Raw genomic sequence first — 13,682 nt, 5'->3', positions numbered from 1 at the left:
TCTCCATTTGTCCTGAAGATGAACAAATATATTCCACCTGGGGAAGTAAAGACAAAAAGGATTTAGAATTCAGAGAGGAAAGGAAGGCATGGAAGGTCACTGGCATTGGGAGGGGACATCTGGGCTACAGCCCATCCTCTGCAGTGTGTACCCAGGTCTCAGCAGCCACCATGAAGCCAGAGCCAGTGTCCCCTTCTCCCTTTCCCACCTTTATGGTTAGACTGGAGCTGCTACTAAGACTGGCTCCAGGCTACTACAATAGATAAGAAAAATGCTTTCCTAAAAAGGCACACTCCGTCTGACTGCCCACTGCTCAACGGCTTTCAAATTCTCCCAGGTACCTGAACTGAGAAAATTAACTCTAAATTCAATCTCCACGTTTTCCTTATCTCTTCATCTGTGCAAAACCCCACACAATCCTTGAGAGATTCAGAAACTTGCTCAAGGTCACATAGCCTTGACATTCATTCAAAGAATGAAAGATTAATTCACTCACAACCAGATCATTTGTCCAACCGTCAACACTAACTTACAGCTATTAAACTTAACCATTAAAAACTTCTCAAATCAACGGCCAACATCATGTTCACTAAATATCAATGCGAAAAGCCAAGTTTTAAATCTATTATTTCAGTTTTACCAGTAGTGAAAGAAATGCATATAAAATTAATTATATTTTTGCCCAGAAAATATTCGATTATAAATTTACAAACAGACATGCACAGTTTTATGAAGATACAGAAATGACAGGATGCCCGGCTGACGAGGAGACTCTTTAGGGTGGAAATCTGGGTGTGTTTATATAAAAAGCCCCAAAGATCCTCATCTCTGTTTCTGGCAATTCTAATTCTAGATAGTTATCTAAAGGGAATAATTAGAAATGTGTGCAAAGATGTGTGTGTTCAGAGGGGCATTTATAGCAGCAGTAATCATAATGTGGAAAAACTGGAAACAAACTGTCTAACAATAAAGCACTGGGTTAGTAAGTTTACGTGAAATCACATGGCAATCAGTTTCCACGGTACAGCCATTTGGGGTCAGATCACCCTTTGGGAGGGGCTGTCCTTGTGTTATAGGATGTTTAGCCGCAGCCCTGATCTCTACCCACTGGTTTCAGGAACATTCTCCTGTTGTGACAACCAAAAAAGACTCCAGACATAGCAAATGTCCCCAGAAGGCAAAGTCACCCCCAGCTGAGAACGGCTGAGATATATATATATATACCTTTGTATATGTATATTACCCACAAACACATACATATACACACAAAGATACAGAGATACATGCATTTATAAGAGCACTAATCATAACACTGAAAAACCGAAAACTGTCTAACAATAAAGCAATGGTTAGTAAACTTATGTGAATACAACTCGCAATCAATTTCTGTTACAAACAGACATGCACAGTTTTATGAAGATACAGAAAGACAGGATACCTGGCTGACAAAGAGAGTATTAGGTGGCACTACTCTTTAGGCATATGTATCTATATATCTTTGTGTGTATATATATGTGTGTGTGTGCTTGATACACATATACAAAGATATATGCAGATACATAAATATATATATCTTTTCATATATAGCAATATGTACTTTTTATCTGTTAATACTTCAATAGGCTGGGGGGAATATTACACTTCAGTTGAAATCAGGATTTCGTAATAAATCCCACCTCCTTTCAGGCCCTCTTAAAAAGAAAAAAAGAAAAAGAAAACTAGCAATGCTGTCAGAGAGTATTTTTGAAATGGAAAAAGCAGTGATTATATACTGTTGAGCAAAAAGCAGGCCGAAGACTAGTAAATACAGCATTTTATTTTTGTGTATTAAAAGTCAAATGAGAAGGATATACACCAAAATGTTTAAAATCTGTTGTCTCTGGATGGTGAGATTATAGGCGAGCTTTTTTTTTTCTCTTTTGGTTATGTATTTTCTTATTTTCTATGATTTAGCATGGGTTATTTTGATAACCAAAAAAAAAAAAAAGTTAAGTTTAAAGCAAATATCTACAAAGGCTTTAACAGTCAGGTTTTGAGTTGGAAGTTGTAGAAACCATCCCTTAGTTACTGGAGAAGAAGGAATGTGTCCGTTGGCTTACAAAAGAGATGAGAAGTCTGGGGAACAAGGCCTGAAAGGAGCAGAAACCAAGCAGCAGAAGCATCCATATCCATGGCCAAGATGCAGAAATAGCCTCACCCGAGCATTTCTGCGGGGCCCCACTGTGGCTGGTACAGAGACACCATGGCCGCTGGACTCAGGTGGGCTGCTACCTCCTAAAAGATGCTGCTCTGCTCTGAATGAGTTCCGGAGGTCCCATCGCTCTTGCATCACTTGGTCAAAATTCAGCATCTCAAGAGGGAGCCTCCCATTGCATGAGCCTAACTCACATACCCACAGCTTAGCATCTTTGAGGGGATAAATACACACATGTTCTCTTTAGGCTTTTGAGAAAAGAGGTAGGGCTTTCCTCCCACAAAAGTCTTCATAGGAAGAAGTTCTAGAAAAAGAGTCAGGGAGGTGTAACCAAAAAGCAACAAGGCAGGCATCTTTTTAAAGGTGCGATTTCAGGAGTTCCCTCGTGGTTCGGTGGGTTGAAGATTCAGCATGGTCACTGCAGTGGTGTGGGTTTGATTCTGGGCCCAGGAGCTTCTGCATGCTTAGGGTGTGGCCAAAAAAATACAAAACTGGTGTTTTCATCTTTCTACATGTCTGTATTTGCTAGATTTTTATGCGATAACAGTATTTCTTAAAAAGAAAAAAAAGAACCAAAATGATTCTTTTGATTCTATAATCAAGAGCAGCATCTATCAGCCCTCACACAAAATAATACATGTATCTATTTAATATCACCCACTCGAGTCTATTTCTAGGAAACAGTTGGCTCTGAGCACCAGAATCTGTTTGTTTTTAACATTAATTCAAATCCCAGTGGTCACCCTGACATTCAAGGCAAGAGACTTGCTCTTCACTGCGGATGAACAAAGCACATGCTGTTGTCTGGCGCGCTGAGTGCTATTGGCCAGGACAGCCGAAGGAAAGATCTTTTGCGTCTCTCTTTCAGAAATAGCTAAGCGAAACCATTCAGCAAACAGTTTAATGTGACCCAGATAAAAACGGTCATCCCCTCTCCTGAAGCGATTTAACCTGAAACCCTGCCTCCCCAAGTCAGCAAGAGGACTTATTTCCAGGTGAAAACATACACCATTTGCTTTAATCCAAAGGAAAGGAAGCTGTCAAGTCTTTTTTCAGGTGGCTTAGGCTTGGCTCCACACTTTCACGTTCTCAAGCCTCATCTTTAGGGGTCTGGTTTCTGTGAGACGTAATAGGATTCAAAGTCCGTGAAACAAACCAGTGTTTTTTTGTTTTTTTTTTTTTTTTGGTCTTTTTTTTAGCTATTTCTTGGGCCGCTCCCGCGGCATATGGAGGTTCCCAGGCTAGGGGTCGAATCGGAGCTGTAGCCACTGGCCTACGCCAGAGCCACAGCAACGCGGGATCAGAGCCGCATCTGCAACCCACATCACAGCTCACGGCCACGCCGGATGGTTAACCCACTGAGCAAGGGCAGGGACCAAACCCGCAACCTCATGGTTCCCAGTCGGATTTGTTAACCACTGCGCCACGACGGAAACTCCCAAAACCAGTGATTTTTAAAGAGAGCATTGAAGAGATTTAAGCGACACCTTTACTTCTGGCTACTAGAAAGAACGCTCTATTGAATGGAGTGACCAGAAAGTGAAAGCCGCAGATTACACACAGACCTCTCTGCTGCCATTTTACCCCATACCACCACCCCTGCTCTTTCTTGAGCCACTGCCTGCTCATTGCCAAACCATCTCAATGTTGTCTCTGACATAGTGAAAACTTCACTGGTTCAAGGTTCAGCATCTTTTCCGCACACTTTTCATCCCTTCTGAAAATGACAACTGGGAAGGAGGAATGAGGCTGAAACTCTAGGGCCTGGAGGAGGAAGTGCAGGCTTGGTGGGGCCTGGAGCACTGTTCTCAGGGGGTGAGGAGCCAAAAAGCTTTATGTTTTCTTAACTGAAAATGGAAAATGCTGAGTGTAGCTGATGGGACATAAGAGACTTGATGCATTTTAACTGTTACGATATTATTTCTGTTACATCTATTTCTACTTCTGCTAGTGAGAGGTAGAGAAAAGACAGACGGACTGACAGGTACAGAGGTTTTCCTCATTCACCACGAAACAGGCATCAACAACTCCCAAATTTTGGCCCCCAGAAGGAAATATGTAAAAGTCACCGTTAATGCCCTTCCTAATGGCTTTAGAAATGGAAATGGTTCCAGTAATTGAAAATAAGTTCAAGCATCAAGTGGTTAAGACTGATGATGTGGGCTCATAATTGCATGCTACCCAGAGTGGTAAATGCTGCTCCTATTAATAACACGTAAAATTCCTAAAGCAACTGCGATGCTCGTAGCAGCTGCAAGGGCCATCAGCCGTCTTCAATGATTTGTGCAGTTGTTTGGAGGTGGTGACTCTTATTCTGTGTTGAGAAGCCATTTTTGTGCTAAATGTGACTTTTTATCATCAAACAATATTTCAGTATAAACATGCTAATGGACATCTACATAAACTGAGTACGAAAAGCATGATGGGAATCATAATCCGTGTACCACTAACAAACTGGGCTGAGGCTTTAACGCGGCTGACAGCTATGCCCAGCGGCTCACTAAGCTCTCCTTTTAGATAAGTAAAAAGTGTCCCGAAAATCAACTCAAAAACGAGTTCCTTATATAGTCCCTGCTCTTCTAAATTCCCCTCCCGACTGCTTAAATGCTAACTCTGTACTCGCAGCTGCTGAAGCCAGCTTTGATGTCACCCTCTTTCTTTTACGCTCACATCCAACGCATCAGCAAATCCCACCAGCTTTACCTTTAAAGGTGTACCCAGAATCTCACCCCTTATTTCTAGTGTAATCCAAACTGCCATCACTTTGTATCTGTACTGTTCCAATAATGATAACAAGATTAATAAAGAGGTGATGATGTGGTAGGTGCCAGACATGGTTCTAGGTCTTTCATGTATTCTACTTCAATTCATTCTCACACCAGCTCTGTGAAGGAGGTACTAATATCTCTAATTTGTAGCTGAGGGAACTGAGGCACAAGGAGGTTGAGTCCGTTTCTGGAAAACGGCAGAACCAGTGTCCTGGCTCCCACTCTTGTCTGACTCCACCATCCAGGGTCCATTCTCAGCACAGCAGCTGGCACTGAAGTCTCATCAAGTCAGCCCTGCATGCAAACCTTTCCAATGGCTCCCAACATGACTCAGAAGAAATCCCCGCCTCAAGGGAGGCCTGCAGCATCCTCAATGACTTCTCCGCACTGCCCCCCACCCCTTGTTCTGGAACACTCCAGATCTCCTCTGCTTCAGGCCCAGGCACAGAAATCTTCAATGCTTCCTCCCTCTCATCCTCCAGCTCTTGACTCAAAGGTCACCTTCTCATTGAACTCAGCCCTGACCACTATTTATATCTGCACCTCCCCTAGCCCCCAAATTTATAATCTGCCCTTCTGGATTTGTTTTTCTCCTTAGAGATCACCACTTTTTAACACATTATATATTTTAAGTTTCTGTTTTATTATCTTTCTCCCCTTACCAACAACCAAAGGCCACTGATTTTTGGCCTCACTGATGTGTCCATAATGCCTAGACCAGAGTCTGGCACACAGTACATGCTTAATACACATCTGTTGAATTAATGAATAAATGCATGTATCTTGTGAAAGATAAAACAATTACCTAGCTTGAAAAACTATGTATGTAAGTGTTTAATATTTATAGGTGAAGGATTGTAAAGAATGTATACCTATCTTTGTGATGGTTATAAAGTGGACCAGTGGCTTATACAGACTCCATTTAGTCAAGATACAGTGTAATCCTTTTTCTGCCAATCACACTGATCTCTAACAAAGCATTTATGCTTTAAACTAACTTTTCTTTTTTTTTTTTGGCCTGTGGCATGTGGAAGTTCCTGGGTCAGGGATCAAATCCACGCCACAGCAGTGACCCGAGTTGCTGCAGTGAACAATGCTGGATCCTTAAACCACTGAGCCACCAGGGAACTCCTAAACTAACTTTTATACTCCATCTTATTCTTTCTTTTCTCTGAGACTACAGACTTTTGTTTTTTTTTTTCAGAGATTCTTTTATTTTGATACGAATCTAATTTTGCTCTATAAAAAGACTAGTGAGTTGGCTTTTACCCAAAGTAATTTACTACCAACCCTTCACACTCGAGGCCTGGCCCATGTAATCTATAAATTGGATGCTCATCTCTAATAAGGAAAAAAGTATAGTTATAGTTTGAATTCCTTCTTCTGGGAGGATTCTGAAAAGCTGATCTCTTGAATCCCAATTTTCCACTGCTATCATCTTCTTTCTCTGGTACTCCATATCTTTGGGCATTTTAGCTGCATTGTAATTACCTTACAGTCCTGTTTCCTAGCCAGGAAGTGGCTTCTACTAGCATGATTTTATTTAAAATATACTCAAGTTAAAACTGTACAGAATATCTGAATGTAGGTTTTCATTTTCAAAGACTAATGCATAAATTTACTTTATTTTTTAAGCTTGCAGCATCACTGTGTGATAAAAATACCACACACATTTGAATTTAAGGCTTGTTATAACACTAAGAAAGCTCTTACATTCAGATGGCATAAGAGATCAACAAAACAAGTCAAAATAAACTAAGATTTCTCTTGCTTTTATTTAACTATGTCTACATGCCACTTAAAGCTTAGATTTTTAGCTTAGACTTTTCTCATTTATTTATGTCTCATTCATAAAACAACTCATAAAGATCAGCTTTCTATACTACATCTAATGGTCTTTTGAAGTAAAATTAAACTAAGCTACAACACAATGCCCTAAAGTCTGCAAATGTTTTAATTTATTGCAGTTATTGTAAGAGACTCTTTTCTCACACATCAACGTATCTTAAGGGCAGACAGCTTTGTAGTAAATCCATTTCCATTTGCATTTTAATACCATATTAAGTGAAAAAATTTGATTGTTTCTCTGAGGTTTTTTTTTTTTTTTATTGTCTGCTATATAAAATCCCAAAATATAAACAGCTAAATACAACTTTTGGAAGTTGTATCTATTTCTTTATATTAGCTAATGCTATTCATCAAATTTTTGTTTATATCCAAACAGAAAACCCTATATATCATGATGATTAAGGTGCTACCTGAAAAAAAATTTAAGTTATTTATTATGTTATTAAAAATTTAACCCCTGACTTCTTTTAAAAATATCGTTTTAACTAATACGGCAATATTTAGAAATTATTTAACCAAGTACAACCCAACAAATGAAAATAAATTGAGATCAAACCAGGATATTTAAGATATATTAATACCTTTCAATTCAATTAATTTTTTTTGTTCCTATAAAAATCACCCAGGTCCAGTTAGAAATAAATGAAACAAAGAATAGTGTTAAATTTATGATAGAGAATGTCATAAACAAGAATATAGGCTTAGGTTTTAGACATAACTTTAGCTGATAATAACCTTTAATTTTTCTTTTTTATTTGCTATTTCATATCTTAAATTTTTTTATCATTTAATGTAATCAATATATGGCAATCTTCTTATAGCATTCTTAATGGATTTAGGCAATGTATATAGAGTGTTATGAATTTAATTAAAAATTATATTTACCCAATATACTGAGACTCTAAGTAATATTTTACTTTCCTGCGGATTTGGAGTTCATTTCTTCTGGACAGTTGTTAACTTATGTTATTTCATCGTTTCGCCAAACGTTTCAAGCTATACTTGAAAATAAGTTTCCTTGCACTGAAAGAACATTGTTTAATGTACATTCACATTAATGACCCCAAACATTACATCTTCTATCTAATCAACAAATTGATCCATGGATCTAACAGGAATCCTCACGAAAAATAAAACACATAGACGTGAATGAAAATTAAAATACAATATATAAAAATAGGTAGGATACAACCAAAGCAGTGCTGAGGGGGAAAATTATAGCACCAAATGTTGTTACCTATAAAGAGAAAAAGCCTCAAGTTAATAATCTAGGTTTCTAGCTCAAGAAACTAGAAAAAATAAGACAAAAATCCAGAGAAACTAGAAGGAAAGAAAAAATACAGCATAGAAGTTAATGAAATTAAAGACAGGAAAACAAAATCAAGGAAACAAGAAGTAGATGCTTCAGGGGAAAAAAAATGACAATCCTCTAACAAAACTAGCAAAACTGACAAAGATAAAAAATGAAAAGACAGGCGTTCCCATCGCGGCCCAGTGGTTAACGAATCTGATTACTGTCCCTGAGGACACAGGTTTGATCCCCAGCCTCACCCAGCGGATTAAGGATCTGGCATTGCCGTGAGCTGTGGTGTAGGTCGCAGATATGGCTCATATCCTGCGTTGCTGTGGCTGTGGTGTAGGCCAGCAGCTATAGCTCTGATTTGACCCCTAGCCCGGGAACCTCCATATACCACAGGTGCAGCTCTAAAAAGCCCAGCCAACACTGCCCCGTCGTGGTATTTGGAGCATCACCTGATTCTACCAGACGTGAGAGATGGACGATCAGCTGGATCCCAGTGATACACTCCAGCAGGGAATCTGATCTGATCCCATTCGCCTGCTTCCTCCAGGTGGAAGATCATCTCTCAGCTTCGCCTCCCAACACCACCTGGCTGGGCAGTTGGAATACCCCCGTGTTCCCGCGGGCAGGAGATGGAAGATAAGCTTCCACGTGGGCCATGGGGGGATAGGCATTCAAGTGCTACTTCTGTGGGGTAAAAGATCAACTTATGCTGGACCAGGCTGAAACCAAGAAGGTAGGGAGGGGGTGAGTGGTTTCCCCAGTGGGGTTCAGTTTGAGAAGGGCCATACTGCCAAACATGTTACCGTGATTAGACCGTCCTTTTCTTAAACTTCTGGCTAGGAGGGTGGGCTTTAGCTTTCTTGTGTTCTGTTTTTGGTTTTTTGTTTGTGCCAGTTGGCGGTTCCAGGCTGGAGATTTCTGCATTCTCCTATCTGTACAAATGAAAGACAGCAAGGGAACCCAGAGAATTCACCCTGCCCCCCGTCACTCAGTTCCTGAGGTCTCCAGGCAATGTGCCTTCTTTCCCCCATCAGACACCCCACGCTTGTTAAGTTTTATCCAGGGTTGTTTTCAGTTGTCAAAGGGGTTTGGGAGAGAAATGGGACGACTCTATCCCAGCAGAATGAGATGTCAGCTATCTCTCCATCAATGTGCGCGCTCTCTCTCTCCTTCTCTCATACCCACTCCCCCTTCCTCCCTCCCGCCCCCCAATTCACTCTCCCCCCCTTTCCACGTAAGGTAATGGTCATTGTCCCACAGAGCTTCTCAGAGTCAGAATTTAGCTGATTCTGTCACTTCACTCGTGTTTCACAAGTACACACATTTTCAGGATTTCCTGAAAATTGGTATTTAGATCTGGAGGCTTTATTGGATTCAAATTCAATTGGAGGGTAGGCGGTGCAAGATTAATTCACAGTTGGAAGCACAAAATATCTGGTTGCTACTCGATTCTTGTCTAAATACATTAATTCATTCGCTGTTGTAAAATGATGATATAATTCTATCATTCCTCATTCATTCATTAGCTACAACTCTATATAAAGGGAATCGTCCCTCATCAATCATTTGGGTACCTGTACAAATGAAAGACGGAGATCCCTCCCTCTCCCTCCTTTTTTTAAAAACACAGCTGTGATACTCCATTCTTTAGATATACTATAAATGATTTAACAAGTCCCCTATTAAGGGATATTTGGAATATTTCCACTCATTTGTTATGAAAAATAATGTTCCAATGAACAGTTTTATTCTGTTTTTTTGTGTTTCTTCACTGATAAAGGTGGTTCACAGGGTAAATGCATCACGATTTTCCTAAATATTGTCAACTCCCTGTATGAGCTGCACCACTCTGTCCTTCAGGTGGGACAATTCCAAATGAAATGGTGTTTATGTGAAGGGTTCTGAAGGAAAGAAATACGTAGAGAAAAGGGGGATAGGAAGGATCGAGAAAGAGAAAATTGGGAGGCTTCCAGGATATTCCCAAAGAGGAAGATTTGCAAAGACATTCTTAAGGAGGCATTGCCTTGGGGTAATAAAATTTCAGAAACAGCCAAACAAGAAGGCGTAAAACCACAACGGAACAATCATTTCATTACTCAATACTGGTTTAGCCCTTTTAACTTTTGCAAAGCCTTTTGCATTTATTAATCACATCTTCAGAGCAATTATTGGAGGCCAAAGAAGATAAAAAGGGAGAGAGATAAGTGATTTGCTAAAATCCATGCAAATAATTGTAAAGAGTCTTCACCTCCAGGATAAACATGATTCCACAGACTAGTTTGTGAGAGTTTTTATTATTTTTTAAAGTGTTGTTTTTATAATTTAAATAGTGGTTACAATTCACCTTATTAGATTATTCTCTGGGATTAACTGCCTGGAGTGCAACACTCAAGACAAGCTCACTAATAAGCACTAGGAAGCTTCCCAAGATCATTGTCGAATAAAATGAACCCCCTTCTTCAGCTCTGACAAGTAAAATATATATTCACTGGATCAGCAGCACAGAATCATAATTATATTCGTAAAACACGGCTCACTTCAATGATTCCTATAACTGGTCTTTGGTTATCGAATAAAAACTAGAATATGTAAAGGCCAGAAGCTTATTCTATTATGCTTTTGTTGTCCCTATTTTTTGGCACATAGATTTGCTTATGGTGATGGTGTTTATCTGAGAACAAAGAGTATAATTTAAAATAAAAAACAAACATGCATTAATTTTCTATGCAAATTACCATAAGCTTTGTAATTTAAAGCCACCCCTACATGACACCTTAGAAAACTCATTCCATGTATAAATATGTAGAAGACCAATAGATTGAAAGTAGATACATTTAAAACAAATCTATCTTAAAAAACCAGGATGGAACTGACTGTCCTATCCGGTGAACATCTGTTAGACGGTTGTGTGAACATATTGATAGATGGATGGATGGCTAGGTAAACAAAATAAATAATAAATAACAAATATATAATGAGAGTACCACTTATGCAAAGGCAGGAAGGCATGATAGAGTACAATAAACTACAGAAATTTTAGTAAGTTTGGTATGATACAACTAGCCAGTGAGTATTAAAGAGGTACAAGAGTTGGGTTATACAACTAAGCAGTAACTTGATCATAAGGGACAAAATTTCAAGAATCTTAGTTTCTTACTTACAGGGATCTGGAAAAAATGCTGAAAACCAGAAGGATAGAAGTAAGCACATGATTATCAATGACTGTTTCCAATGATGTGCTATCTTAACTGAGTATCTTTAGTAGATACCCAGATACTCGTGACCCATTAATAGAGAAGAAACAAAAACACAACAATAGGGAAAAGCCACAAATCTAGAGCTGAGCTGTCTACGATCATGACTACTAGCCACATATGGCTATTTAAAATAAAATAAAATATGTATAGCACAGGTATCCATCTCCTGTCTCCTGGGATAGACCGTAATTGAAGATGATATGAGAAACAGAATGTGTGTATATATATGTATGACTGGGTCACTATGCTGGACAGCAGACATTGACTCAACACCATAAATCAACTATACCCTAATAAATTAAAAAAATAAAATAGAACAAAAACTTCCTTAATTGCATTGCCTACATTTCAAATGCTTAATATCCACATGTGGTTAGTGGCTATTGCACTGAGCAGTGCAGATTCTGTAGGACAATTCCATCACTACAGAAAGTTCTATCAGATGGTGCTGGAAAGAGAGCCATTGGAACCCACGATACTATTATTACTGGTTAAAAAGCATCCTTGGTTGTTTGATGGATCATTTAGGACTTTTTCAGTTGCAGGTAACAGAAAGGAATTTTAGCTCACAAATAAAAATGGAGGATTTTACTTTAAAGATACAGTGATAACTCTGTTCAGGGGAGAAATGGGGCGAAGTTTGGGGAAGCTGTTGCAATTGGAAGTGTTCTCTTGTGTCTCCGTCTCTGCCTTCTGCTGCCTTACTTCATTCTTCCATTTCTCATGTAATTAATCCCTCAGCTCAGTAAATGACCTTTTGCAGTCCACATCCCAACTTTCCAGGAAAAGGACCTGACTGACCCTCATCAGGTCAGCTAAATCACATCCCAGGGAACTGGGGACTGGTGCCTCTAGAAGGAAGGTCATGGTGAACTGGAAAGGTACTTTCAACAAGGACTGTAATTTGAATGATCTTCTGTCCATCAGCTTTCTTCTAATGTATTTTACTCTGTCTCTACAGCTTCTTGCTTTTCATTCCTAATTTGAGGTACCCAAACGACTTGGCTGTGCTATATGTTACCCCATGTGGGTCCCTGACATAGAGAACTAACGTCGTTTTGTAAAGGGGCTACATGCTCACACATCCAGATGTGGTGCTGAGTGTGGGGAAATTGCAAGGGCTAGTGGAGCACTTCGGGGCTGGTAACAGAGGGGGCTTATTATCATTCTGTAGACTTGAAAGGGAAAAAAACAAAACAAAACGGCGGGGGGGAAGCAGATTTCCAACTCTGGAGCCAGAGAGAGCCATGGGAGGAGTGCTGATCTGTGACAAAGAAATGCATCACCCACAGGAGCCCAGATACCAGGAAAATGGACTACCTCGGCTTTACTCCCTTCTCTATTTCTGATCAAGCAGGTGCTCTCCAACTTCAAGTCAGAAGGCAAGAGAGCGTGCTGGGGCTCCCCAGAGCGATCAGCCTCCTGAGGGACTGAGTAGGGTTAAAAAAAGGCTAACGGGAAATCTATGTGCCAAAGGGACATAAGTACACACCCCAGAAGCCACTCCACAAGGTGGAGTATGGCCAAACCGGCAACTCAGACAAAACTCCCACTTTTCCTTCACTGACCTAGAATTTCGATTTTTAAGCTCAGCCTCTGTTAAGAAAAGAGTTTCAGGTGTTCATCATGCTTATTTAAGACATAAAATTAAAAAAGCACCATACTCTTGCGCGTATCTAGAAAAAAGCAAATGTGCCACAGATTTCATCTGCTGAGTATTATTTTCTGTGAATTGCAACTCTGCCACTTTATTTATTTGCAGTGAGCGAAGTGAACAGATAGAAAGAAAGCGGGCCTGTCTCTGTTGATAGGGTGAGACACAGGCAAGGTTGCTCAAGGACAGCTGTAGCTTATACCTGGAAAAGGTGACAGATTAATCCCCATCACCACGTGGAGTGAGAGATGCTCTTGCTTTGTTTGTTTTTGGATTTCTCCTTTTCAGCCTCAGGCTGCTGTGTGTTTCAAATGACATATTTGTTCAGATGTATGCCTTGCTCTCCGTCAAAGAGAATTTAGTAAGCTCACTCTTGGGTTCTTTGGCTCTAATAGGTAACATAGGAGCCATACTTCATATTGGGTTTTTCAATTACATTCTTCAGTGGGATGTTGGGATTCTTAAAAAATGATTGGTTAGAGACAGATCATCATTAGACAGAGAATGTCTGATTGTGTGGTTGATGTGCTGGTGATGGTGCTTGGTGAGAAATCTGTGTTTCAGCAAGAGCATGAGAAAGGGAAGTTTTGAAAGGGAACAAAAAGAAGGCAAACAATTTTGTTTTCTGTTATAAATGTTCCCTTTGCTTTAAGGAATG

The sequence above is a fragment of the Sus scrofa genome, chromosome 17 (genome assembly GCF_000003025.6).
Source record: "Sus scrofa isolate TJ Tabasco breed Duroc chromosome 17, Sscrofa11.1, whole genome shotgun sequence".
In the NCBI taxonomy this organism is placed as follows: domain Eukaryota; kingdom Metazoa; phylum Chordata; class Mammalia; order Artiodactyla; family Suidae; genus Sus; species Sus scrofa.
This window is presented reverse-complemented; position numbering follows the sequence as displayed.